We start from the raw sequence: 26,023 nt of genomic DNA on the forward strand, positions 1-26,023 counted from the left end.
TCCTTGCACTATGCAATTTCCCTTGCCTCTCCTAATTTTGGGACCCCCCTTCCTTGCATTATGTGGGCTTGGTCTCTTTTATCCCATTTCTTTAGTTTTTCACCCTTTCCTCATTGGGAGTTCTAATACTATATTTATACTCTTTCATAGACATGGCTAGACCAAAGTAGACCATGAGGGTAGTATCGTCTTGAGACCCACACATTGCACAACATGGAGAGCATCCTCTAAGAAAAATGTGTAGGATGATTCATTGGCTCCCTTGTCCTAAGCTCACAAAGCATAGATCTAGTTCCGAGGAGAGGATGACCTGTTGCATACTAGAGCTCGTTGTAAGTGGTCTTGGCAACATGTCTCAATCCTTAAAGAGCTAAGGAAGATAATGAAGAACTTCCATGAGCCTGCAATTGCGAATATGCCATTTATCAGGATTGTTAAAGATATATGCAAAACAAACAACTTGGAATTCTGCGGGCATGCCTCAATAGCATTGGAATTGCTTGCATGAACACCATATTGGGGAACATGGAAAATTTCCACAAGTTTGGGACACATGGTCAAAACTTTGGATTTTTCATAACATGAACACCCTTACTCCAAAATAAGTGTTTTATGGCTCTTTAGATCCCATTTTTAAAGCACTTTCTAATGATAGGTCACACAATATGCTTTTGAAAAACTTATTGACATGTTATCCATGTTCCCCCTTTTTTAGTATTCAAAAATGGGAATTGGGAGATTCTGAAATTCTCTGATATGATGTTCATGAAGTTGCCGAGGACTTTATAATAGAATTTTTTCAGGACTCTTGCATTTTGGCATCTCATGACCATAGGGTGATAGTGATGCCTAGGTTCTTCACATCACTTAGGTAAAGGTTATAGTCGATATGAGCTATCACGCACCCCAAAAGAGGTACACATCTTTATGTCTCATCAGTGGGATATTATCGGAAGTTTATCAATGCATGAGAGCGGAATTTAGGTGACGAGAAGTGCTTAAAAATAGCTAAAAATTATGAAGATCAAGGGAAAAATATTCACTGTCAAAGGCGGCGGCTCGATCTAGGACGATTTTAAGCGCCAAAGTGCTTTAAAGGCGCCCGAGCGACACTTGTTGATTTTTCATAATTTTTCAGACAGTCGTGCGGGTTGACACAAGCTACTGGCCAATGCGGGATGCTAAGCCGGACGCCCAGGATTTTTCAGAGCTCGATTCCGAGTCCGGACGGGGAAATGGCTAAGAAACCGGTCAAGATACGAAGAGGTGGACAAAATTTGGCCCAAATGAGTAAGTGACTCTTGGGAGCCCAACATTTTATGCCAATTGACAAGAGATACATGAAAAAAAAAACGTGGGATGAGGGAGAAGAAGGCGCCATCAGACTGCGCCGAAAAATGCGCTAGAGAGAGGAGGAGGCAATCTTCAGCCTGCACACAACCCCCCTATTTGACATTGGCCCTTGCCTACACTCCGTATGCTGATCATATCGCCGCCCTTCGCCCGTCGAATGATGGCCTGGTTTGAAATTTCTGATTCTAGTCTTTCTCTCTCCTCCCTCTCTCTCTTCTAAAGGCAAGTTCATGTGGGGAGAAGAAGGAAGAAGAAAGAATGATGGAGGCTTGTCCGGCATGGACCGGATTGCTCCACGGGCTGAGAATGGTGATTTGTGATGTTGCTGGACATGAAGTGTTGCTGTTTTCCAGATTTGCAGCATGGAAAAAAAACCCGAAACATGCGTTTAAGCGGTAAACTAAAAAATTACAAAGAAAATTTAGTGTTTTATGCTTTTGATTGATGGAATGCCGTTCATATGGACTAAGATTTGATTATGCTGCTGATTCTTCTGAGTTCTTACTGCTTATAACCAGAAATTATGAAAAACATGCATTTCATGGCTCGAAATAATGTCAAGAAACCCGAAAACGCATGAAAAATGGGGAAAAACAAGGGTTTTGGGCATATAAATGGGGAAAACCGTCGATACACATCAACTAATCTTTCAATTTTGTTGCAAATGAACTAAGGGCCACAGCCCACAAACTGGTTTTCATTTTCAGCAATTTAAAAAATACAAGAAAATGAAGAAAATGGCGGGAAAATGAAAAAAAAACCATGAAAAATAGGGGAAAAATACATTTGGGGCTGCGAAAAATATAGAAAAATAGGATTTATGTTTGTTGATGTATAGCAAGGCTGGGGCATGAAGTTATGCTTCAGTTCAGCCTTGTTTATATGTTTTAGTGCGTGTTTCCTTCCTTTCTCCACATAAAATGACAAGGAAACCCTAAAAGAAATGAATGCAATGATGCACTATCAACAGGGAAGGGTAGAGTTGTGGAAAAAATGGTTAAATGCCGTTGAGCATGAGGAATAATTTGCTGATTTTATATGTATTGCATCTAGGACGGAATAATACTGATAAAAATTAAAACCTAGTAGCACGAAGATCACTTCGGTGCTAGGTGTTGCAGCGAAGCACAAAGCGGTTAGAGAGAAAAGCATGAAGGAGATGTTTTGCACTTGCACGCTGCTGGTTTTTAAAATGTTTGAGCACTAGGCATCCACCTCTTTGCATGATCATTTAGAGGAAATTAAAAGTATCAGAGTTAGCTCCTGGACATGCATAGCAATTGTTTTCAGTAGGCCTGTGACCCACCGTTGAGAGCGTGAGGTTCCTATGCTGTAGGATAGACGAGGGTTATAGGGGACAGCAAGTGAGGAAATGGTACATTCCTGGATACGCTTATTTGGTACCTTGAGCGACGTTTGTGCGAAATGTCTAAATGTTGAGCGGCGCATCGAGGGGCCAATCCCCAAGGTGTAGGAGAGTCGCAGAGGGTTGACGGCATTCAGCCGTAGGAGGAACCCCATGTGTATGTGATTCGAGCCTTTTGGCTATGTGAAAGGGACTCCCTCTGAGGAGCAATATTGGGTTAGGATCAGTTGGACTACAACGTATTACAAACGCAATGTTTAGGAAGGCAGAGATTTTGATAGACGCTCCTGGCCGCGAGGCCGAGGGGTTGTCTTGTGCATAGTGACGAGGTCCGGCTAGTGCATGAGCCAGTGCCAGCCCATTTTTAGGTCCATCAATGCATTGGCAGAAAGAATGTTGCCATTAATAAACCTGTTATCATTTAACTGTTTGTCTAATTGGAGTGAAGCATATCGGGTATCTTTTGAGGATGTGAAGCAGAAATTAGTGAAAGCACCGGTCCTAAAAGCACCCCAAAGAGATGCGGTCTTCTATATATTTTCAGTAAGAATGCATAGTATTAGCTATTGTTTAGCCCAAATTTGGGAAGAGAAATGGTATCATCCAATTGACTTTTGTAGCCATAAATTAGGGATATTTGAAGTTAATTATACTTATATGGAGAAATTATACCTTGGAATGGTTTTCACAACAAAGAAATTTAGGTATTATATTCTCTATGAGAAGATGGTATTTTTTACGAAGGCGAAATGACTTAGATTATTGATGAATAAGTTGCCGCCTGACCATTTAGCAAAGTGGTTAATCACTTTGCAAGAGTTTAATTATGAGATTAGGAGTAAGCCTCCGAATTTGCAAGGCACTGTGGAATGCATTGTGGATTTTGAGGAGCCAAAGGAAATTCTGGCTGAAGGAAGTGACATCGAATGTTTATTCAAAATTGATATAGCTTCCATCCCCTCTTGAATGTAGCTATAATGCATGATCTATCTATAAGAGAGGTTGGGGATGCTCTATCAAAGTCGGAGAAGAGAAAGATTAAGCAGCAAGCACTATGGTTTTTGATTATAGTAGGTGTCTTGCATTGGAAAGTTGTAGATGAGATTTATTGTCGATGTGTAGTTCTTGATGAGGTACAATTTATTCTTGAGGAATGCCATGTTTCAGCATGTGGGGGACATTTTGCTGGACGGCTTACTTCCCAGAAAGCTCTACGTGCTAGATACTGGTGGCCAATAATTTTCCAGGATGCTCTCAATTATGTTAAGTGTTGTGATGTTTGTCAAAGATATGATGCCGTGGAGAATGGTAAGTGGTTCGTTGAACCCTATTTTAGTTATGTTACCCTTCAAAAAATGGGGTATCGATTTTGTTGGATCAATACACCCTCCATCGACTATGCGAAAGTATTATATCATTGTAGCGACTTTCAAAGTGGTATCAAGCTCGGGCAACAATAAAGGATAACACTGAGAAGATGGTCAATTTTATTATGGAGTAAATTGTTTGCCATTTTGGTCCACCTAAGGAGTTAGTGTGACCGAGGGACACACTTTCTAAATAAGGTTAAATTAGCCTTAGTGAAATCTTTGAAGATTAAAGATAATAAAACCACCTTGTATAATCCGTAAGCAAATGGTCAAGTTGAGAGTACGAATAAAAAACTTGTAGGGATCTTATCCAAAAAACTATCTGAAAGTAAGTGAGATTGGGATAGAAAATTGTATATGGTAGTTTGGGCTTACAATATGACATTTAAGAGAGCTATAGGCCACATCTCGTACAAGCTACCATATGGAAAAGAGTGTGTCTTACCATTGGAAATAGAGATGCCCACTCTGTGATTTGCTCTCAATCATTCATTGGGTGAGGCAAAAGCATTGCATGAAATATTTATTTCTCTGGCGCATCATCTTGATGAAATTTGATTGCGGGCTCCATTACATCAAAAGGTAGGGAAGAAGAGAATGAAAGTGCTTCATGACCTTTGAGCTAAGAAATATAAATTTATGAAGGGTCCAGTATACATCCTCTCTCTCGGCTCAACTTTGATTATCATAAGTACGAGTGAGTTGGCCAGTATGGTGTGGCCTATCAATAAAGACTAGGTCTGTAATTTGTATTTTGACGGAGCTTTTAGAGGGCCTGCTAAGCATACAACTGTTGGTGTGGTCATTAAAGATCCTTAGCATAGAGTTGTGAAAATGGGAGCATATTTTGGCATTGCTTTTATGAACAACATGGCATAATACAAGGCCTTCATGGGATTGAATGTAGCTCGACGTGGTGATATCTGTCGGTTATTGGTAAAAGGTGACTCGCAGCTAGTGATCAATCAATTGAAATGGACCGATAGTGTGAGGGATCCTATTCTACAGATGTACCACTGTGTAGCCTTGGATATGATGCATATTTTTGAGGAAGTGACTTGCCAATTTATTCCCCAACATTGGAATCACTTTGTAGATTCCCTGGTCAATTATGCTTTTGTTGAGGATATCTTTTTTAATTATGATCTTGGGGGGAGGGCGCTCTTACAATTGCCTTCTAATATCAGTTCTCAGAGCTACTTTGGGAATTTCTTGCTAATACATCCTATTTTAGCCGTCACTGGTTAGTATGGATTGAGTCATGTGGTGGTTAGTCACCTTCCTATTCTGCCATGGGGACACACATGATTGTTTATTATCATATTTGTCAAACACCCCTTGCTATTTATGTTGGGGGGTTAGCCAATAATGTAATGCACTTAGTATAGGCTCGGAGGAGCCCTCAGCCTTGGTTGGTCTTATGCTTCAATAGAGTTATGTCAAGACCAAGGTTTCGTTTCAACGGTACACTATTGAATGGTTGTTTTAGGAATTATTCAGTTAGGCCAAGAGGGCCATGTGTCTGTCTAGTGCGGGTGCGGTTAATGGTTCTATGATATCCCGACTTTAACTTAAAATTTTTCCAATTTCTTTTGCAAAATGGACTTCAAGAACTCTAAAATCATTATATAGAGAAGATCTTGAGCAAAAAGACATGAGGATCGTAACCCAACATTTTTTGGATTAACAAGGACTGTAGCCACCTGTCATGGAAGTTACTGCATGAACAAGAGTTATGCGTCATATTAGTCATTAGTGGATTTTTGGACAAAACTAGCATATTTTGTAAATATCCTAAAAAGCTATGGAAAATTCTAGAACATGGTGTCATGTAAAAAAACAAGTTGCTTTTTCAGCCAGTTTCAGAGATTTAATGAAAAATGAAAGATTGGCAAAATTGTGCACATCATGATTGCAGTTTACAGGCAGCAAACAATACTTCGAACAGGGAGAAGAAGAAGGAGTGATCTAGAAGAATTCTAATCAGGTGCCTTGGAGTTTTACCCCCCTTTTGGAGCCAATGGAACCATCAGATTTGTGGTCTAAGTATCATATTGTTGATTTTTCCAAGATCCCGTCCATGAAGAACTCTTCTTAGCCACAACCCTTCCTCTCTAATGTAGCTATAAATAAGAGGCACGGGGAGCCATTGAGAGTAGTCCAAGCAAGAGGGGAGAGGCCCTTCTCAGGAGTATAAAACAAGAGGGAGTGAAGCAAGAGAAGTGCAAGCACGGAAATTTCTCGTCTCAAGAAGACAAGGAGGATACTCCGTGAGCTCTCAAATTCAATTCCTCCATCCCTTCTATCCTATTCCTTCTTGTGGAATCAAGACTCTTCTCGATTTCTCAAAATCTTTGGTGATTGATTTTCCCCTCTCCTCAATCAAAATTCCATCAATCTAATTATCCCCAAACTCCTTTACCAAAATTTCCCCTTTTTTTCTGGTCTCATGATTAAAGACCATGGCCATGAAGAAGAAAACTACGAAGATCGCGGAGGCAGGTTTTGACAATAATGTTGCGGACACAATTACTACAAACGGAATGGCGAGTACAGGGATTACAAATGAAGCTATGAATACCATCAACCAAGCACCTGTTATGGATCTTTGGGTACTAAATTTCTTATATAAAAGTAGCTAGCATGCTTTTATCCCATGAATAGGCAACAGAAGTTGCATGTGAAAACTAAGATTTTATTCGATTCATGCATATAATTTCTTTGTGGAATTATTAACCGTGAGTTTCAAGGGTTAACTTGGGTCTCTACAAGTTGAACCTATGCGAGTACAAGGAAGGTATTGTGTCCCTAAAAGATTTAATATTTTTGATTTTTATGTTGATCAAATGAAATCTCTAAATCATAAATGCTACTCCTCAGTATATAAGAGACCTTGAGATGCAATTGCCAAATGATACTGTTTATAATTAGACTAAACAATATTTTCTTTTATTGCGGGCAAAGACCCATGAAACTCCAAGGGAGTTATCCTCAAGTATGAATTTTTTTCTTAAATTCAATCCAAACTAATCCCCAAGGAAGAGAGAATCTAAGAAGATTATTGGAAGGTATTGCCACTTATGCTGATTTGTCTCAAAGTTATTTTACCACTTATGTTGATTTGTCTCAAAGTTATTTTGTCACTTATGCTGATTTGTCTCGAAGTTATCTTGTCACTTATAGTTATTTTACCACTTATGCTAAATTGTCTTGATGTTATTATTTTTGGAAAGAAAATATTTGTCTTGGAAATAAACTTTTTATTAAGATTTTATGTATAATGCATTCGAAATAATATGTTTATGATTGCAAGCTAGGTATTGATCTTTCCTAAAATCATCAGGCTAAAAGGTGGATGACTGAGTATAGATCGTCGACTGAGGCAGTATTCTGTTGAACACAAAGCGTCGATAATTGAGGCAGTGTTCTTAATGGCTCTAGACCCCCCAAGACCATCATGAATAAAACCTACTCCAATGGGTTTTTCTTTTTTTGTTTCGCATTAGTGACTTTAGACCAATCATGTCGCGAAAGGTCTTGTCGTAGGGAACTCTAGTTGGTAGGAAGAGGTGAGGATACTAGGGGGCTATGATTATAAACTCCTTAGGCTCTTAGAAATTGCCAACTACCCTTCGATTTTCAAACTATGTTTTGGAAGTTCCAATACTAGTTGGAGAACAGAACTTAATACTTCGAACAGAAGACATTGTAAAAATCATTTTTCTGAAAGGAAGTATTAAGAAGGAATTGCTTTACTATGTTTTTGTGTCGTACATTAAAGGCATGTAAGGAATTTGTATTAGGAGATAATTCAAGGAAATTGATTTTATATGTTGAACCTAAATTGGTAGGTAATTAAATAACTAAAACTACTTTCTCAAGGGATGCGGGAGGATGGACCCCTGATGGATCCAGACCTATGGCTGGGTGGTCTCGTTAAGTCAAGAGCTTTCCTAAGAAGGAATAAAAATCACACTTGATGGATCATTAGAAACCAGAAAGATTGACTCACATCACTTTAGAATCTGCTAATATTAATTAGCCATTAGTAACAGATTTGGCCATAAAAAACTCAGGCCGATCCTCGTGGGAGTGGCCTGAACTTCCACTGCGGGGTAGACTCAAGCGAGCCTAGTTAGCAAACTCCAAGGGTTTTATCAAAATCCCAGATGGTGCTTCCTAGGACATCTCTTGATGGGCTACTAAGAAAGTACCACGTCGAGGAATAGCTCGGGTAGCACATTACAGGTTCTATTTTAGTATTGTGCTGTACAGATTCAACGAAACCTAGGGGAGTCTCTTGTGGACAAGTCTAGGTGATATTTTTTCTTTTTGAGTACTTTCTCTCTATGCTATATGTGTTTATGTACTTGTGGGGGATTTTTCTTTTGTTGGGTATCGAGGATCAAGGCATGAATTCCTAGAGTTAGGTTAGGTGTGTCTAAGGGAGGTCAGACTAGTTGTGTGCCTCCTGTCAAAGACACTATTGGGCATTCTAAGAATTATTTTGGAAGGTAGTCCTAGTGACCCTATTCTACTAACCGTTAGGCAGTAGTTTCTAGGAGCTTTTGTTAGCAACACAGGTAGTTAGAGAAGCCTTCAAAAATTAAAAAAAGAAAGCATTTTGAATATACTTGAAATATAAAAATACAGAGGTGTGTAAAAAATGGTTCTAACCCATGAACAAAAGGAACAAAAACAACAATGAGGAAAAAGGAAGAAAAAATAAAGAGCAGTTGGTCATTGCCTCTTGTTAAGGCCTGGTAGGTTCTTGGTGACGAGTCTTGGGGGCCGATACATGTCTTCTTAGGGGTGGATGGTTCTTTTTAGCCAGTCTATGTTGGAGCACTTGGTTAGTGACTCACTTTGGATTTTTATTAGATTATCTTGGGCATATCCCTTGTGGGTTTCATGCCTTGATCTTGTTAGGGGGTAGGGTGAGAGCTGTGTTTGTTCTTTGTTGTGTATTTCATTTTGATGGGTGCTTGATGCTTTTTGTTATTATTTTTTGTGTAGATCATTTTGTGGGATTTGATGAGCTAAGTTGCCCTATCCCACGGTCGTCAACAAGAGTCGAATTTAAAAGTCCAAGACATGTCGAAAAGGAGTGGAATGATGCAAATTTTACATGGAATTTAAAGCCCGACATAAGCGAAAGATGCGAATTTGAAGATTTTAAGTGACCATGGAAGATGAGAGTGCAAATTTTGATCTTTGTGATAGTTGCGGATTTTTCATAATTTTTTCGATTGCTGGATTGAAGTAAGACAACTTCTCAGTTGTTTGGGACATCAAGCCAGATGCACAAGATTTTTCAAATCGTGGACGAGGACGAAGTAGCGGAGGCCGAACATCCAAAGGGTCAAAATTTGGCCAAGATTACAAAGGGCATGGGCCATGGGCCTTTTGGGGGGCCCAAAGGCCCCAAATTTTTGACCGGGGGGGTCCAAAGGGTGTGATCAAATGTTGGTAGCCCCCCATCATGTGGATTTGTGGGAAGGGAGGTGAAGAGGTTGAAAAGAAGCCACCCAACATATCATCTTCATCAAATCTTTGATTTTTTCATTCCCAATAGGAAATGACTGCCAGAACAAAAATTGTAGAAATCATTCTTTCTCTCTCATCCCTCTCTCTTCTCTTAGTACCTGTATTTATGCACTAATCTATGTGAGAAGGGGGTGGGTTGATTTGAGAGATTTTGATTAGAACATGATGTGGAGACATGATGGAGCATAGATCGATGTTTAGAGGAGCATTAATGGCTGTTAATAAGTATTAGTGCGACCTTCCAAATGCGAGATGCATGTGAAATTAAGTGCGATTTTATGAGTAAGTGATAAATTTCATCGTTATATGATAAATATCAATTTTGCAAATGGTTAGAAATGGTTTTTCTTGATTATCAATGATCTATTTTATGAGAAATATTAAGAAAATCAACAAGAATTGGTCGTTTATTGTTTTTTCTATAAACATGCAAAACCCATAAAATGCGATTTTAAGGCAAATCATGGATTTTGGGGATTTTGATGTGTTAATGATGTTTGCATGGGATGAAATGAGGGATAAAAATAATTCTCAGCAATTCTAATCAAGTCACGTTATAAAATTAGGAAATATTAGTATTTCTTGATAAATAAATAGAAAAAATAGAGAAAATTTAAAAAATAGATTTTTCACCCTTTAAAATTAGAAAAAAATAATGTATGTGTATGTTATGTATGGTATGGATGAAGCATGAGGTTTAGCCTCAGTTTATCTTTATCTTTATATTAAGGTCAATATTTATTACTTTTTTATGAAGAAAAAATACATCAAAACACTCTCTAAACCTACCACCGAATGCACAACTTTAAACGGTAGGGAGAGGAGGGGATAATAAGTTGAGATGACAAGCTCAACACATGCAGACATTGATGATGGACCGCCTGGTTAGATGGGTCCACACGTCTACACTTAGCACGTCGGTGGTCATTATGACTCACACATACCCAGTGACTCATTACTTATTATATTCAGGTTGTTACACCTATTTACAACTGGCATAGTTATAGCGCCAGTTGACTAGTGTAGTCGGTTATGCATTGTTTGACTTAGTAGGCCACTTTCCTTTATGTTGTATCTTATCTATACTTTGTGTACATTGTAAAGTGTATGGAAGAAGAAGAAGAAATCAGCAAGAAAACGTTTTGGCCTCCATCTCTCTTCTTGTCTCTTGAGTGAGCTTCTCCTTGTGCATTCTGTGTGTGTTTAGTGCAGCATCTTGAGCAAGTCCCCCCATCACGCAATTCTTGACATGGTATCAGAGCCGCGCCACTGAGAGAGGCTGATTTCGAAGGTTGAAGTGAAGTGTGAAGAAGCAAGGTTTGAGCAAGCAAGCCACGGGTAAGAAGCTCTCCCATTCTTCCACTCTCTCTCTTGGATAGTGCCTGTGGAGGCACCGGAAGCAGGGTCGAGCAAAAATCTCAGATTGCAGTGAGATTTGGTGTGCACGAAGAGTGCTATGTATTCTGCAGATATTTTGGGCATCTGAGGCCGTTTCAGGCCCCGTTTTAGAGCCGCAAGGTTGCGGACAACAATTTCAGGATACACTGTGACTTTGACTGTATTGACCGAAAGTGGGTGCGCAGGTTACAGATTTCAGATCTGTAAGTTCAAAGGTGTTTACCAGCAAGTAAACACAAGGTTTATCTGCAAACTGGTTGCAGATTGCATGTATTGTTGAGCAGACAGTGAAAAAGGCTGTCTGGTGTATTGCTGTGCACTACAGGTTGAGGGTTGCAGAAGATTTGCTTGCTGTTTGGTATTAATTTTGTGATAATGGCAGAGAACAGTGGAAGCCCCATCATTGAGAAGCTCAACAAGAACAACTACCCTTCATGGAAATTCCATGTCATGAATTTCCTTATTGGAAAAGGCCTCTACGAGTTTGTTTCAGCTGAAGAAAAGGAGCCAGAGGTGAGTGATCCTCCAACTGCAGAAGAGACAAAGGTACGGAAGGAATGGAATGCAAAAGATAAAAAGGTCATGTATTGGTTGTCTATAGTAATTGATAATAATATGCTGGGACATATTAGAAATGCAGAGAATTCATATGCAGCTTGGACCATACTTGAAAGTATGTTTTCTGTAAATACAAAGGCACGAAAGATTCAACTCAAGCAAGAGTTGAATACATTGAAGAAAGGAAAGATGTCTATCAATGAGTATGCACTGAAGGTAAGGAGTATTGCAGATGCCTTGGCAGCAATTGATGCAATGCCCGATGATGATGATTTGGTGTCGTCTACCTTGGGTGGACTTAACAATGAAAAGGCTTGGAAGTCTTTTGTAACTTCCGTATATGTTAGAAAGCCATTTCCAGATTTCGATGAGTTGGTCTCCCTTATGATCACTGAAGAGATCAACATGCAGAGTGAGACATCTGAAAAAAGTGGTAAACATGTCCAAGCTTTCTACTCTAGTTCAAGAAAGGGACGTGGTAGGTTCTCTTCAAGAGGCCATGGTACAGGACGTGGTAGTGACAACCAGCAAAATAGATTGAATCAGCAATTTGGCGATATGCAGGTTTCAGGAGGTCGTGGTAACTTTAGAGGCAGGGGGAGCTTTAGAGGAAGAGGTGGATGGCAGAACAGAGGTTTTAACAGCTCTGGTATTGTGTGTCACTACTGTGGCAAAACATGTCATATTGCAGCCCAATGTTATGCTAAGAAAGATGATATCCGCAGTGGTAAGTTGCAGCAAGGAAACTATGCATCATCTTCACGACAGAATGAAGACAAAAATGAGCGTATGTTTGTTATGCAACATATGTTGAATGCTATTATAGGAAAGGAAACACATGATGATGTTTGGTATGTTGATTCAGGTGCATCCAATCATATGACCAGCCATGTAGAATGGTTTAGAGAGATGCGGGATTTGCAAAATGCAGGTTATATGCAGACGGGTGATGATTCATGCCACCCAATTTCACACATTGGAAAAGTTCCCTTGTCTTTGCATGATGGTAAGACAAAGAGTCTTTCAGATGTATTACATGTGCCATCTATTACAAAGAACTTGGTGTTAGTAGAGCAAGGGCTGCAAGTGAGATTTAATGCAAAGGACTGCTTTGTAGAAGACTTCAATGACAAGTGCAGGTTAGTTGCAAAGGGAAGTAGAGTTGGACATATGTTTACTCTGGATGCTGGAATTCCTACTATGAATACTGTTATGTATGCTAAAGGAAAAGGTGTTGTTGCAGATATTGAAATTTGGCACAAACGCATTGGACATGCAAATGTACAAAGACTGAAATTAATGCATTCCAAAGGGTTGGTTACATGTTTGCCTACATTTAGAGTTGCAGAATTTCATAAGGTATGCAAAGCATGTTAGTTTGGTAAGCAAGCAAGACAACCCTTTTCACATGATAGAGATGTAAGCAGAAATATCCTTGATGTTGTACATACAGATATTTGAGGGCCTACACAAAATATATCTCTTGGAGGCAGTTCATAATTTTTCACATTCATTGATGATTGTTCTAGAAAAGCTATGGATATATTTTATGAAGGAAAAGAGTGAAGCATTTGAGCACTTTAGAACTTTCAAGGCTGCAGTTGAAAGAGAAAAAGGCTTGAAAGTAAAATACTTGAGGTCAGATGGAGGGGGAGAGTACCTCTCAAATGAGTTCAGTGATTTTCTGAGGTCTTATGGGATAAAGAGACAGTTCACATGCAAGTATACCCCACAGCAAAATGGGGTTGTAGAAAGGAAAAATAGGCATATTGCAGAAGTTGTACGTGCCTTGATGGTTGAAAAGAATATGCATAAGCATTTTTTGTCTAAGGCTATTCATACTGCTGTTTATATTATGAACAGAACTCCCACAGTTGCGGTTCATGGGATGACTCCTGAAGAATGCTTTACTAGCAAGAAGCTTGATGTATCACACTTGAAGGTATTTGGCTTTGTTGCATACGTTCATGTGCCAGATGAGCTACGGAAGAAGCTTGATTCAAAGGCAGAAAAATGTGTTTTTATTGGATACTCTTTAGAGCAGAAAGGGTATCGCTGTTATAACCCTATCACACGTAAGTTCAGAGTGAGCAGGGATGTCATCTTTGATGAAATGAGCAGTTGGTATGCATCTAGTGGTGATGCATTGGATGATGATGATGATGATCATGACACTCATGTGCAGGCTGAAAAGTAAGAATCACGAACTCTTAGTGGACTAGAAACGTCATCTGGTAGTCCTTGGTTTGGGAGACTAAGGAGTAGCTCTACATCTTCAGGTGCATCTGGTAGCACTACATGTAAAGACAAAGGAAAGAATAAAGTGTCAGATGGCATTGATGCAGTTCTTGATGGAGACTCCAATGGCTCAGAGAGCTTGGATGATGAGCTTGGTATTCCTTCTGTCAGGACCCCAGGTGTACAGAGAGCTCATAGTAATGTAAAGGCTCCATTGAGTGATTCGGTGGCATGCAAATCTAGCAGGGTCAGATACCCTATTAAAAGATTTGGTTTTGAAGGTTATGCATCTCACCATTATGCTTATATGGTGAAACTAGTTGAGGATGTTGAGCCCACTTGTTTTGAGGATGCTGCTGGTCATGCTCATTGGGATGTAGCAATGGATGAGGAGATGGCTGCATTAGAGGCCAATAAGACTTGGGATCTAGTATCATTCCCGAAGGGAAAGAAAGCTATTGGATGTAAGTGGGTTTATAAGATTAAGCACAATGCAGATGGTTCTATTAGTAGGTACAAAGCTAGGCTGGTTGCATAAGGCTATGCCCAGATATATGGCATAGATTATGATAAAACCTTCAGTCCAGTTGCTAGGATGGCAACTGTCAAATGTGTGATTGCTTTGGCAGTAGCCAAAGGTTGGAGGTTGCAGCAAATGGATGTGAAGAATGCCTTCTTGCATGGCGATTTACAGGAAGAAGTGTATATGGATCAGCCAGCAACAGGTTATGAAGATTTAGAGCATCCCACGTATGTGTGCAGGTTGAAGAAGGTGCTCTATGGGTTCAAGCAAGCACCTAGAGCATGGTCTGACAAGATCAGAGAGTATCTTGTCAATATTGGCTTTTATGTTTCTGATGGCTGATCACTCACTTTATGTGAGAAAGGGAGATGCAGGTTTGGTCATCATAGTCATCTATGTGGATGACTTGATTATTACAGGTGATAGTGATAGTGGGATTGCTGAAGTCAAGAAATTTTTGAAGAAGAAGTTTGAGATGAAGGATTTAGGTGAGCTAAGGTACTTCCTTGGCATTGAGGTGATCAGATGTGATGATGGTATATGGCTGTCCCAAAGACAGTATGGCTTGGATATGTTGTCCAAGTATGGTATGACAGCATGCAAACCACTTTCAGTCCCATTGGAGCAGAATGTAAAGTTGAGTGCTGATGTTGGGGATGAGATAGAAGACCCTATTATGTTCAGGAGGATAGTGGGGAGTTTGATCTACATGACCATTACAAGGACAGACTTGAGCTACGTTGTTGGTCTTGTGAGTCAGTTTATGCAAGTACCTAGAAAGCCACATTTGGATGCAGTTAGACGTATATTGAGATATGTGAAGTCCACACTACATTATGGACTTTTCTATGAGGCAGGTATAGATGTACATGTGTTTGGAGACACAGATGCAGATTGGGCTGGTAGTATGTCTGATAGAAGATCTACCAGCAGATACATGTTCTCTTTTGGTAGTGCAGCAGTTGCTTGGAGCAGCAAAAAGCAATCTACAGTTGGTTTGTCGAGTACAGAGGCTGAGTATAGAGGTGCTGCTATTGCAGCATGTGAGGTAGTATGGCTACAAAAGTTAATGGCTGATTTGGATGTGCAAGTGGAAGGTCCAGTTGTCATTTATTGTGACAGCATGAGCAGTATACAGTTGGCTAGGAACCCTGTGTTCCATGCCAGGACAAAATATATTGAGGTACACTACCACTTTGTGAGAGAGAAGGTACTAGCAGGTGAGATTGACTTGGTGTATGTCAGCACAGAGGATTAGATAGCTGACATCTTCATGAAGGCATTGGGTATAAAGAAGCTTCAAAAGTTTCGAAGCTTACTTGGAGTTGCAGAGATGTAGTTGAGCTTGAGGAGGAGTGTTGAGATGACAAGCTCAACACATGCAGACATTGATGATGGACCGCCTGGTTAGATGGGTCCACACATCTACACTTAGCATGTCGGTAGTCATTATGACTCACACATGGCCACTGACTCATTACTTATTATATTCAGGTTGTTACACCTATTTACAACTGGCATAATTATAGCGCCAGTCGACTAGTGTAGTCGATTATGCATTGCTTGACTTAGTAGGCCACTTTCCTTTATGTTGTATCTTATCTGTACTTTGTGTACATTGTAAAGTGTGTGGAAGAAGAAGAAGAAATCAGCAAGAAAACGTTTTGGCCTCCATCTCTCTTCTTGTCTCTTGAGTGAGCTTCTCCTTGTGCATTCTGTGTGTGTTCGGCGCAGCATCTTGAGCAAGTCCCCCCACCACGCGATTCTTGACATAATAAGTACTGATTAAATGTTAAAGTTGATTTTTATTAATGCACTTTGCATATAGTGTATGCCTGTTTTGAGAATTAAAGGGTTCAGTAGCACAAGTATGCTCGGTGTGCTCACCCTATGCAACACAACAATTACGTTTAGAATGAAAAAATGAAAAGAAATGGTTTTGCACCATTGCAATGTTTTTTTTAAATGAATAAAATGGTTGAGCACCATGAATCATTCACAGTTGCATTACATTCAACACATGGTGTCATCCTAGATACATATCAACAAGGGAAAGGAAAAAACAACTCATATCTCAGGCTACAATTACCAAGTTTTTTATTTCTTTTGGCTCCGATACCATTTGTAGCGTACCTGTCTTTATTACATGATGAGTAACGTTTTAGTAGTCACCCAAATTTCACCTTCCAGCCGTCGCCAATCATACTCTAACCAAAATTATCTTTGACGTAGTTGTGGTGTTTAGAGTGACCAACAACTATAATTTGATTCCTTGGGATGACCTTTGTCACTTCCTCGTAAATATATCGATTTAGTTTAACCTCCCTGACCTCTAGTGAATAAAGTTGAATTCACTCTGGCTTCATGGAATAAATAAACCTTCACGACTTTAAGGTTTTCCATCCATCTTATCCTCTTCAAATTGGTTTGAAGGAAGGCAAGACGGTTTGCATGAATATAACAATATCCACCGCTTATCATCCAATGTCTTTCCCGATATAGTGGAGAAGGATCATAGATGTAATCCGAAATCTGCATTACTTGCATTCTCTATCCATAATCCGTAGAATGCATCGCCGACGTAAACATTACTCGGAAGACTAGGAATTGCTCCCAATCTTCATCTCTCTAGGTAAGATTCTAAAAAAACACATATCAGCAAGGGAAAGGGAAAAACAACTCATATCTCATGCTATCTTTTGGCTCTGATACCATTTGTAATGTACATGCCTTTATTATGTGACAAGTAACATTTTAGTAGTCGCCCAGAGTTTACCTTCCAGTCATCGCCATCCATACTTTAACCAAAATGATCGTATTTTGTATGGCTCTATAACCCTAGGTCTACCCCGCGGGGGAAGCATCCTGTCGTTACCCATGGAGGACCAACATGAAGGTTCCTAATTGACCTAACAGCCACCTATCAATAACTAGATCACATCCAGAGGTGTCCTTCGAGAGGCTTCTTGTTTTTGGAAGGAGCAACTTCCATTACCTTGGTTTATGGAGTACAACACTTTTTTCTAGTAGTAGACTAAGGATTTATGAAATCCCTCACAATACTCTAGCATAGCTATCGTACATTTTTCCTAAGATAATTTATAGTTCGGGTTCTGAGACCAAACCCTAGGTAAGTCAATGAATCGGCTCTTCCTAGAGTTTCTTCCTAGCGTTTTCTTTTTGGGAAACCCCTCGACTAACCGAGACCACCCTACCATAGGACTGGATTCGTCGGGAATCCATCCACCTGCTTCCCTCTATGGAAATTCTTAGTTATCTAATTACCTACCACATTACATGAAACATATAAAAATGGCTTCATTAATAAAAAATAATCCTTTTATGCACAATTGTTTGTTTGCGTAATTTGCTCACAGACATACAATAAAAATAAAACAAATTCATTGATTATTTTCCATAATATGTGTTCTCTTGCTCATACAGGAGAAAAATTTACAATTTCACGTGTTGCCTCATCCGACACATCTACATGTCACCAATATCAAATCCACCTATAGCTAGCTTTTTTAGGTGTCCCAAGTAGAACTTGGGCCATACAAGGGACCAAGTAGTTCCTAGGTGTGTGAAGGATTTACTAGCCAGAGTCTCCCTGGCACCCTAACCACCTCTTAGTTAATGCAATCCTTGCTGGGAAACCTCTCGCCATCATCAGAGTCGGTCCATGCTTCCACGACAATTTAAAAAAAAACATCCCTTCTTGGTATGGGGATACAACACCTATCCTTAGGGGAGGTATAGGGCTCCTCAAATTTTATATGTTCCAATACTTAATTCAATCAGGATCTCATCTAAAAAATCACAAATAAGATTGATATCTTCAAGCAGTTGTGACTTCAATCAATCATGCAACTTTCAAGTGATGATTAATCTAGTAGCAATCGATACTTGAATTTCACACAATGAACTCTTTCCCTTGGAATTTAACTAAGGGTATCTAGATTTTGGGACCTCTAACTTCCCAATTCAAGGTTTATTCTTGTAACCAAGTTTCTTGGCCTTAAGTTAGTTTCTTTAACTTAGAGATATTTCCCGTCTTAAAATCTTCTATCAAAGCTTCTAGATTAAAACTATATCCTTTAGTAGTTTCTTCAAGGTCTCATTCTTAGTAAATTCGTCTTGAATTCATTAGTCTTCTTTTCTATGGGGTTAACATTAAAATTCCTCATGATTTCTCTTGAGTTCTAGGTTTTCATAGTTCTATTATCAATTTCTAGCCTATAAGATGTTCTAATAATTTACCAAGTGAATACTTTAAGATCGCAATATTTCTCAAGAGACTTATCTTATTTCCATTGAATTCAAATAGAAATTTTTTGAGAAACCTGTGGTATCGTGATTGCTAAAGGGTTGTTATTCACACCTGTGACTTGTCTGCTCGCAACTCCAACTGTTGCTTCCACCTTGGTAGGGCCATTCACGATTTTCGATTTTGAATTCTTTTTCTTCGAGGCCATAACAGAAATATGATTCATAGAAGAAGAAGAACACGGTAGTCATACCGGTTGGCAAGGGTGTAAGACTCTTCGATGATGATGATGGTTATTGCGGAAATCAATGATGTAGGCCTCGTGGATGGTTCTTCTTGCCTCGTGGAGAGCGATACTTCTCTCTCTCTAGTAAATGGAATAGGGACAAAAGTAGAGATATGACTTCTAACCGGATTGATATAATAGGATAAAGTTCTTCAATGTCTTCTCTTCTTGGATTAGAGTAGAAGAGAATGAGAGACCTTCAGTGTATCCCCTTCCTTGGGTTGAATGGAATGATGTCTCTTCATATCGTGGAATACAGTCTCCTCCTTCTCAATCAAGGTCTTTTCCTCATCAAGATTGCTCTTGTGCCTCTTCCTGGTCATCCCCAAGCCCTCAATTTATAGTTTTTCAGGGGGTAGAAGAGAGGACGCATACTTTTTTAGCATGTTTTGGATGACATCATTGATGACAAAGAGACAACACTTATTTGAGTGTTTTTAATGACATCATTGATGCCGTCACAGCTATAGCTAGAGGAAGAGTTACCAGCATAACCCTCAAGGAAGTAGAAGATGATGAAGGTCCCACCTTGGAAATCAACATGGAGAGAGCAAGAATTCACGCCTCTCTCAACAAGAAGGAACCAAATTGACAGTTCTCAGTGATTCAAACACCATCAATCTATAACGGTAAACCCTTTAAAATAAACTAGGCATAGACACAATGCATGCACCTAGGCTAATAGTTGAGTTAGCTGATGGAAAAGAAGTTTTCTCAACACAACAGACAAGTAAGGTGGAGTTTGATCTGGGTGGCAATCAAACCAACATGCAATTCAAAGTGATAAACTTGGGAACCTATGAGTGCTTGTTAGGAATGGACTAGTTGATTCCCAATGGCACTCATATTCATTGTGAAAAGGGACACGTCACATTCTTGAATCTTGTAGGACAACAAGTGACCACATAGGGAGAAGCTAGGAAACCAAAGATTCAATTAGCAAAAGCTTCTCGAATTGCTAAAGGTTTGAGAAAAGGGTCATGTGTATACCTAATCAAATTAAATAAGATTGAACAAGATAAACAATCCGAAGATGAACCATCATGGCTTAGGGAATATATGGATGTATTTCCTGAAGAATTAACTAAACTTCCAGCACAGAGAGAAGTCAACCACGAAATCAAGCTAGTACTAGGAGCTGCACCAATTGCAAAGCGACCATATCGAATGTCCATTCTGGAAGCCATAGAACTAAAGGAACAACTCAAACAGCTCTTAGATCAGGGATACATTAGATCCAGTAACTCACCCTGGGGAGCTTCGGTGTTATTTTAGAAAAAGAAGGATGGGACTCTCCATCTTTGCATTGATTATCAAGGGCTAAATCAGGTAACAAAAAAAAAAGTATCCGATTCAAAGGATCGACAAACTACTTGATGGACTACAAGGAGCAAAGATTTTCTCCAAGATTGATCTCAAATCGGGGTATTACCATATCAAAATCAAGCAAGAAGATGTCCCAAAAATCGCTTTTAGCACAAGATACGGTCATTATGAGTTTATCATAATGTCATTTGGATTAACAAACTCCCTTGCTACCTTCAACAGATTAATGTAAGATATATTGAGATCTTATCTTAATGATTTCATCCTTGTATTCTTTGATGACATCTTAACATATTCCAAGGATGAAGGAAGTCATGAGTCACAACTGTAGACAGTTCTTAAGGCAATGAGGACTCACAAGTTGTATGCTCAAAAGAAGAAGTGTGCATTCTTCAAGAAGCAAATCGAGTATTTAGGGTTTATAGTTTCAACAGAGGGAATTTCAGTAGATCCCTAGCCAAGGTCAATGGCCAAGGTCAAGGATGTACAAGATTGGCCGCCTCCAACCACTGTAAGCGAAGTTTGTAGATTTTTGGGCTTAACAGGATGGTATCGGGTCTTTATCAAGAATTATGCCTTGATTGTTGCACCCTTCACCGACCTAATCAAGAAGCAGGTTGCCATTAAATGGACCCAAGTTGAACAATCTAGCTTTGATAGGCTCAAGCTAAGTTTAATCACAGCCCTGATCCTCAAACTACCTGATCTTAGCAAATAATTCGAAGTGGTGATCGATGTGAGCTCTCTTGCTTTGGGATGTGTACTAATGCAGGAAGGACATTCAGTAGCATATTCCTCCAAAAATTTGAAGACTCACGAGAGAAATTATGCTACTCATGACTTGAAATTACTTGCAATTATCCATTCTCTTAAGTTATGGAGACATTATCTACTCGGGAAGAAATTCTCACAGGTAACCGACCATAAAAGTCTTAAATGGATCTTCACTCAACCAGATCTAAATATGAGGCAATGTTGGTGGATCAAAGTCTTGCAAGAGTATGATTTTGAGATCAAATATAGACCACGCAAAGAGAATGTAATTGCAGATGCTTTAAGATGCAAATCATTTCTCAATGCACTTATCTTAGAAGAACCTTTAGAGCTAAAACACTAGCTACAATGATATCAATGCAAATCATTTCTCAATGCACTTATCTCAGAAGAACCTCTTAGAGCTAAAACACTAGCTACAATGATATCCATTTCGCGTACAGGGGTGAAGGATTGTAGATGCAGTCTAGAATATCCTTCCTCTAAGCTTAAGACAAAGTATCTTAACTTCTCCGTTGACAAAGGACTTGTCTATTTCAGGACAAGATTATGTATTCCTTCAATTCAAGAACTTCAGAAAAAGATATTATGAGAAGCTCATGATTTTCCATTTTTAGGACATCTTGGCTATGCTAAAACTCTCAATACAGTTAGAAAAAGCTATCATTGGGAAAAACTCAAAAATGACGTACTTAAATACGTAACCGAATGCTTGAGTTGCAAATGAATAAAAGCCAAATGAGTTAAGTTGCCAAGAAAGCTACAACCACTTGATATTCCTCGTATGAAATGTGAATTCATTAGTATGGATTTTGTAGTTGGATTACCCTCAGTTCAAGGAGGATACAACTTGATCATGGTAATTGTGGACATGTTGAGTAAGGTTACCTACCTTATTCTAGTCAAAACCAGCTACAAAGCCTCAGATATTGCCAAGTTATTTGTCAAAGAAATCTTTAGACTTCATGGACTGCCAAAAAGAATTATCAGTGATCATGATTCTCTATTCACTTCACATTTTTGGAAGAGATTATTTGAAGCTCTTGGTACACAGCTTTGTTTTAGTACAACTTATCACCCTCAAATTGATGGGCAAATAGAGCGTGTAAATCTTGCATTGAAGACATACTTAGGGCATATTGTTGCAAAGAACTTAGATGGTGGATACAATATCTACCTTTGGTGGAATTTTCTTACAATGTGTCCTATCATCAAAGCATTTAGATTACCCCATTTCAAGCTCTATATGGCAAGAATGCCTAACTCTGCTAAACTTCTCCAACCCTACCTTGAAGGTTAAAGCTTCTTAGAAGATGCTTGAAGAGATGGATGAGCAAGTCAAAACCTTCAAGCAAGATATACAAGCTACCAAGGATTGGAAAAAAACCTATGCTGACCTAGGGAGAAAAGAGCGAATCTTCCAAGAAGGGGACAAGGTTTTTATCTGTGTATGCCCAAAGGGAGTTCTTTATCCTTGGGAAAATTCAAGAAGCTAAGTGAGATTGTGGACCTTACAAAGTCATAAGTGCTCTTGGATCTAGTGCTTATAAGCTGCAACTTCCTGAAACCCTAAAAGTTCATGATGTACTCTATTTCAGTCTCTTACAGCCCTATGTATCTAATCCTGATCATATTCTTGATGATCAACAAGTTGTAATGTCGAGCCAAGGTTTACTTGAACTTCAATCTGATACAATCTTGGATATTAAAGAAAGAAACCTTAGGAATAGGACCCTTAGAGAATATCTCATCCAATGGAAGGATTATCCCGAAGAGGATGCCACTTGGGTTGATGAGGTAACCCTTATGAAAGAATACCCCCAGTTTCTCTCGAGATGATGACATCTTGATTTCTCTAAGGAGGGAAGAATGTAATGTCCCTATTACTTAGTTTATTTTAATGTGCTTATACATTCCAAAGAAAATTGATTTATGTTGCACATTTTATAAAAAAATACTAGCTCTAATTAGGAAATTGACTCTCATTATACAGATAATAATAATTATTAATGAGGTATTATATGCAAGTTCATGGAAGAAAGACTTGGGAGACCCTCCCAAGACTAGCTTATTAAAACTATGTTTGTAGTATAGAACAACAAAAAGAACTAGCCTATTGGATAGTCACTTGGTAGTTAAGTGCACTTGGGTGACGACATTGTCGGGATGGGTGACCTCCCGAGAAGTTTTTCCTACAAGCTAGTGGGAGCTTCTCGCACACAACCAATGGCACCAACGAAGCCTTCGTAGCTTGTTGCCAAGTATGCCAAGGCCATGATGCCAAGGTCTATGCCTTGGTCACACCCTTGGTTGTAAGGCTTAGAGTCCATAGGTCCTTTGTCATCATGATAAGCTTTATGCATGTTTACCAAGTATGAAAATGTCATTGAGTCTTTTCCCATACTAGAAGGTTGGAGTAGTTGCAAATTAATACCAAAAATCTCAAATTTGAATAACTGATGAGTTGATTGTGTCAAAGGACACAAGTGCTTAGAGGCACTAGATGAGTGTCAATAGACACTATGCTTAAATATTCTTGAGTTGAGCTTGAGTCTTCCAAATCTTCCAAAATCTTCCCTCTTTGCTGAGTTGATGAATAGACTTTTTGAAAACTTTAGTGGATCAGTGAATCAAAGTGACAGTAGCTTGATTCAAGTGGAAGGAGTGAGAAAATAAAGGAAAAATGAGCTTCAAGTGAAATGGCTATGGCTATCCTTTTAGGGTTTCATACACGAACTTGGTTTTTCACTTATTGTAGCTCATACAGTGGACCATTTGGGAAAATATTTGAGGTGGAGATAGCCTAGTTAATAGGCTTCAAAAGCCCCATGATCTTAGGGAAGATTGCACTGCGCAAAGGGAGAATGACTGTATGGATGGAAACAAAGATACGGTGCAACCATGAATTTTCACAATACTAGAGATATAGGCCACCAATGTCAACAATCAAAGTGCCACATAGAATCTTTAAAAGTAAGAAAAAAAATCTCCAAAAGAAAGCTTGAAGACTTTTGGCTTGTATGAAGAGATATGAGAGCTCCAAGCAGGGTAGATCCTGTAGGATATGGCAGACATGAAGGAAAGAATGAGGATAGACGTGAGAAATGTGCTCATTAGCTAGACTTGAGCCGAGTAGAGGTGGAGAGAGGCTGGAAGAGAGGCTTACTAATCTGATCCATGCTCACCATGGCTCTAATATCATGTTGAGAAGCATTGATCTAGAGCATGGCTATGGAGGATGGAAGATAAAGACAAGACTCATGAAGACATAGATATGACAACTGATTGTTACATAAGTGAATTAGGTTCCAAGATTGAAGCTTGGACTCATAAACACAACCTTGTGTAAGTGGACAATGACACTTGACTGAAAGGACAAAAGGACTTATGACATTTTTTCAAATGATAGGCAAGTACAATGCTTTATAGTCTTTTGGGTAGGTAGGACTTTCTACCACTGTGCTTGTGGGATTCAGTCCCTTCTCCTAGATTGCCTGCATTATCCTTGCCCACTTCTTTATACAAAGAGGCTACACTAGGTGTGATTGCCTAAATTCTCAACAAATTCATTGTCAACATAATGGCACTCTGGCTATCATTGTGCAACAATGGCATGTCTTCTTGAAGGTCCAAATATCCCACTAGATAAGTAAGCTATAAAGTTTCTTTGCATGTCTCTATGGCTGCTACATAGTCTACCTCAATGATAGATAATATCACACATTTTTGCAAACGAGACATCCATAAGATTGCACCACCATAAAAGGTAAAGATATATCCAATGGGTGACTAACTTTCTATTGTTAAGATTGCATGCATAATCTACATTTGTGTATCCAAGTACAACACTACTACTCCTTCCAAAGAATACACATATGTCCATACCACTCAAGTATCTCAAGTTGCCTTCCACTACTTCCCTATGCTTTTTTCTAGGATTTTTTGCCTAGTACTCCCATTGCAATGTCCAAGTGAGTGGCAATCATATAATACATGAGACTATCCACACATGATAAATATTAAACCTTGGCCATTTCAGCCCTCTCCTCATAAATTTGGGACAATTATCAACACCTAATTTCACATGTGGAGGAAATGGAGTATTAATTGAATTCCCCTCTCCATATTGAAATGTTGTAACATTTTGCTAACATAATCCTTTTGGGATGGGGAAAGAAATCTCTTTGTTCTATCTGTGATTATATGCATACCAACAACATGATTTGCATATCCTAAATCCTTCATTTCAAGGTTCTTCATTAACCTTTTCTTTAGGGCATCAATTTCATACATGGTTTTCCTAGCTATCAATGTATCATCTACATAAAGGATTAAGAGTGTCAAGCTATCATCCTTAGGCTTCCTAATGTATTAGTAATACAACTCACTTCTCTTTGCAGCCATAAGATTGCATAAAGGAATCAAAATTATTGTACCATTCCATGGATTCTACTTCAAGCCATAAAGACTCTTATTTAACTTGTAAACAAGCTTTTCTTTGTCATCTTTCATAGCCCTTTAGATATTGCATGTAGATCTCATCATGAAAGTTGGCGTGCAAGAATGCTATCTTGACATCCAACTACATAAGTTCCATATCTTCTAGATCCACTAAGGCAAGCATAGTGCGAAGAAGGTTCATGTTCACTAAGTCTAAAAAGACATCAAAGTCCACACCTTCTCTTGGTTGAAGCCCTTGGCTACCAAATGTGCTTACACTTTAGCTTAGCATTATCAGCTGTCACCTTCACTTTGTAAACCCATTGACATAGTAAAGCATTCTTATCCTTTGGCAAAGGAACTAACTCCAAAGCTTTATTATTCATTACAATATCCATTTTTGAATACATAGCTAGCTTCACTTAAGCTTGTCATCACAAATCATGGCCTCTTTATAGCAAAATGGATCCCCACAATCTATTAGCATCACATAGTCAACCCCATGCTAGAATCTTTGAAGGGGGATGAGAGACAAAATCAGATATCACCTTAATACAATTGGCTACTTTGAGTGGGA

Source organism: Lygodium microphyllum, chromosome 2, assembly GCF_053477565.2.
Source record: "Lygodium microphyllum isolate KBCC chromosome 2, Lygodium_microphyllum_v1.1.10, whole genome shotgun sequence".
In the NCBI taxonomy this organism is placed as follows: domain Eukaryota; kingdom Viridiplantae; phylum Streptophyta; class Polypodiopsida; order Schizaeales; family Lygodiaceae; genus Lygodium; species Lygodium microphyllum.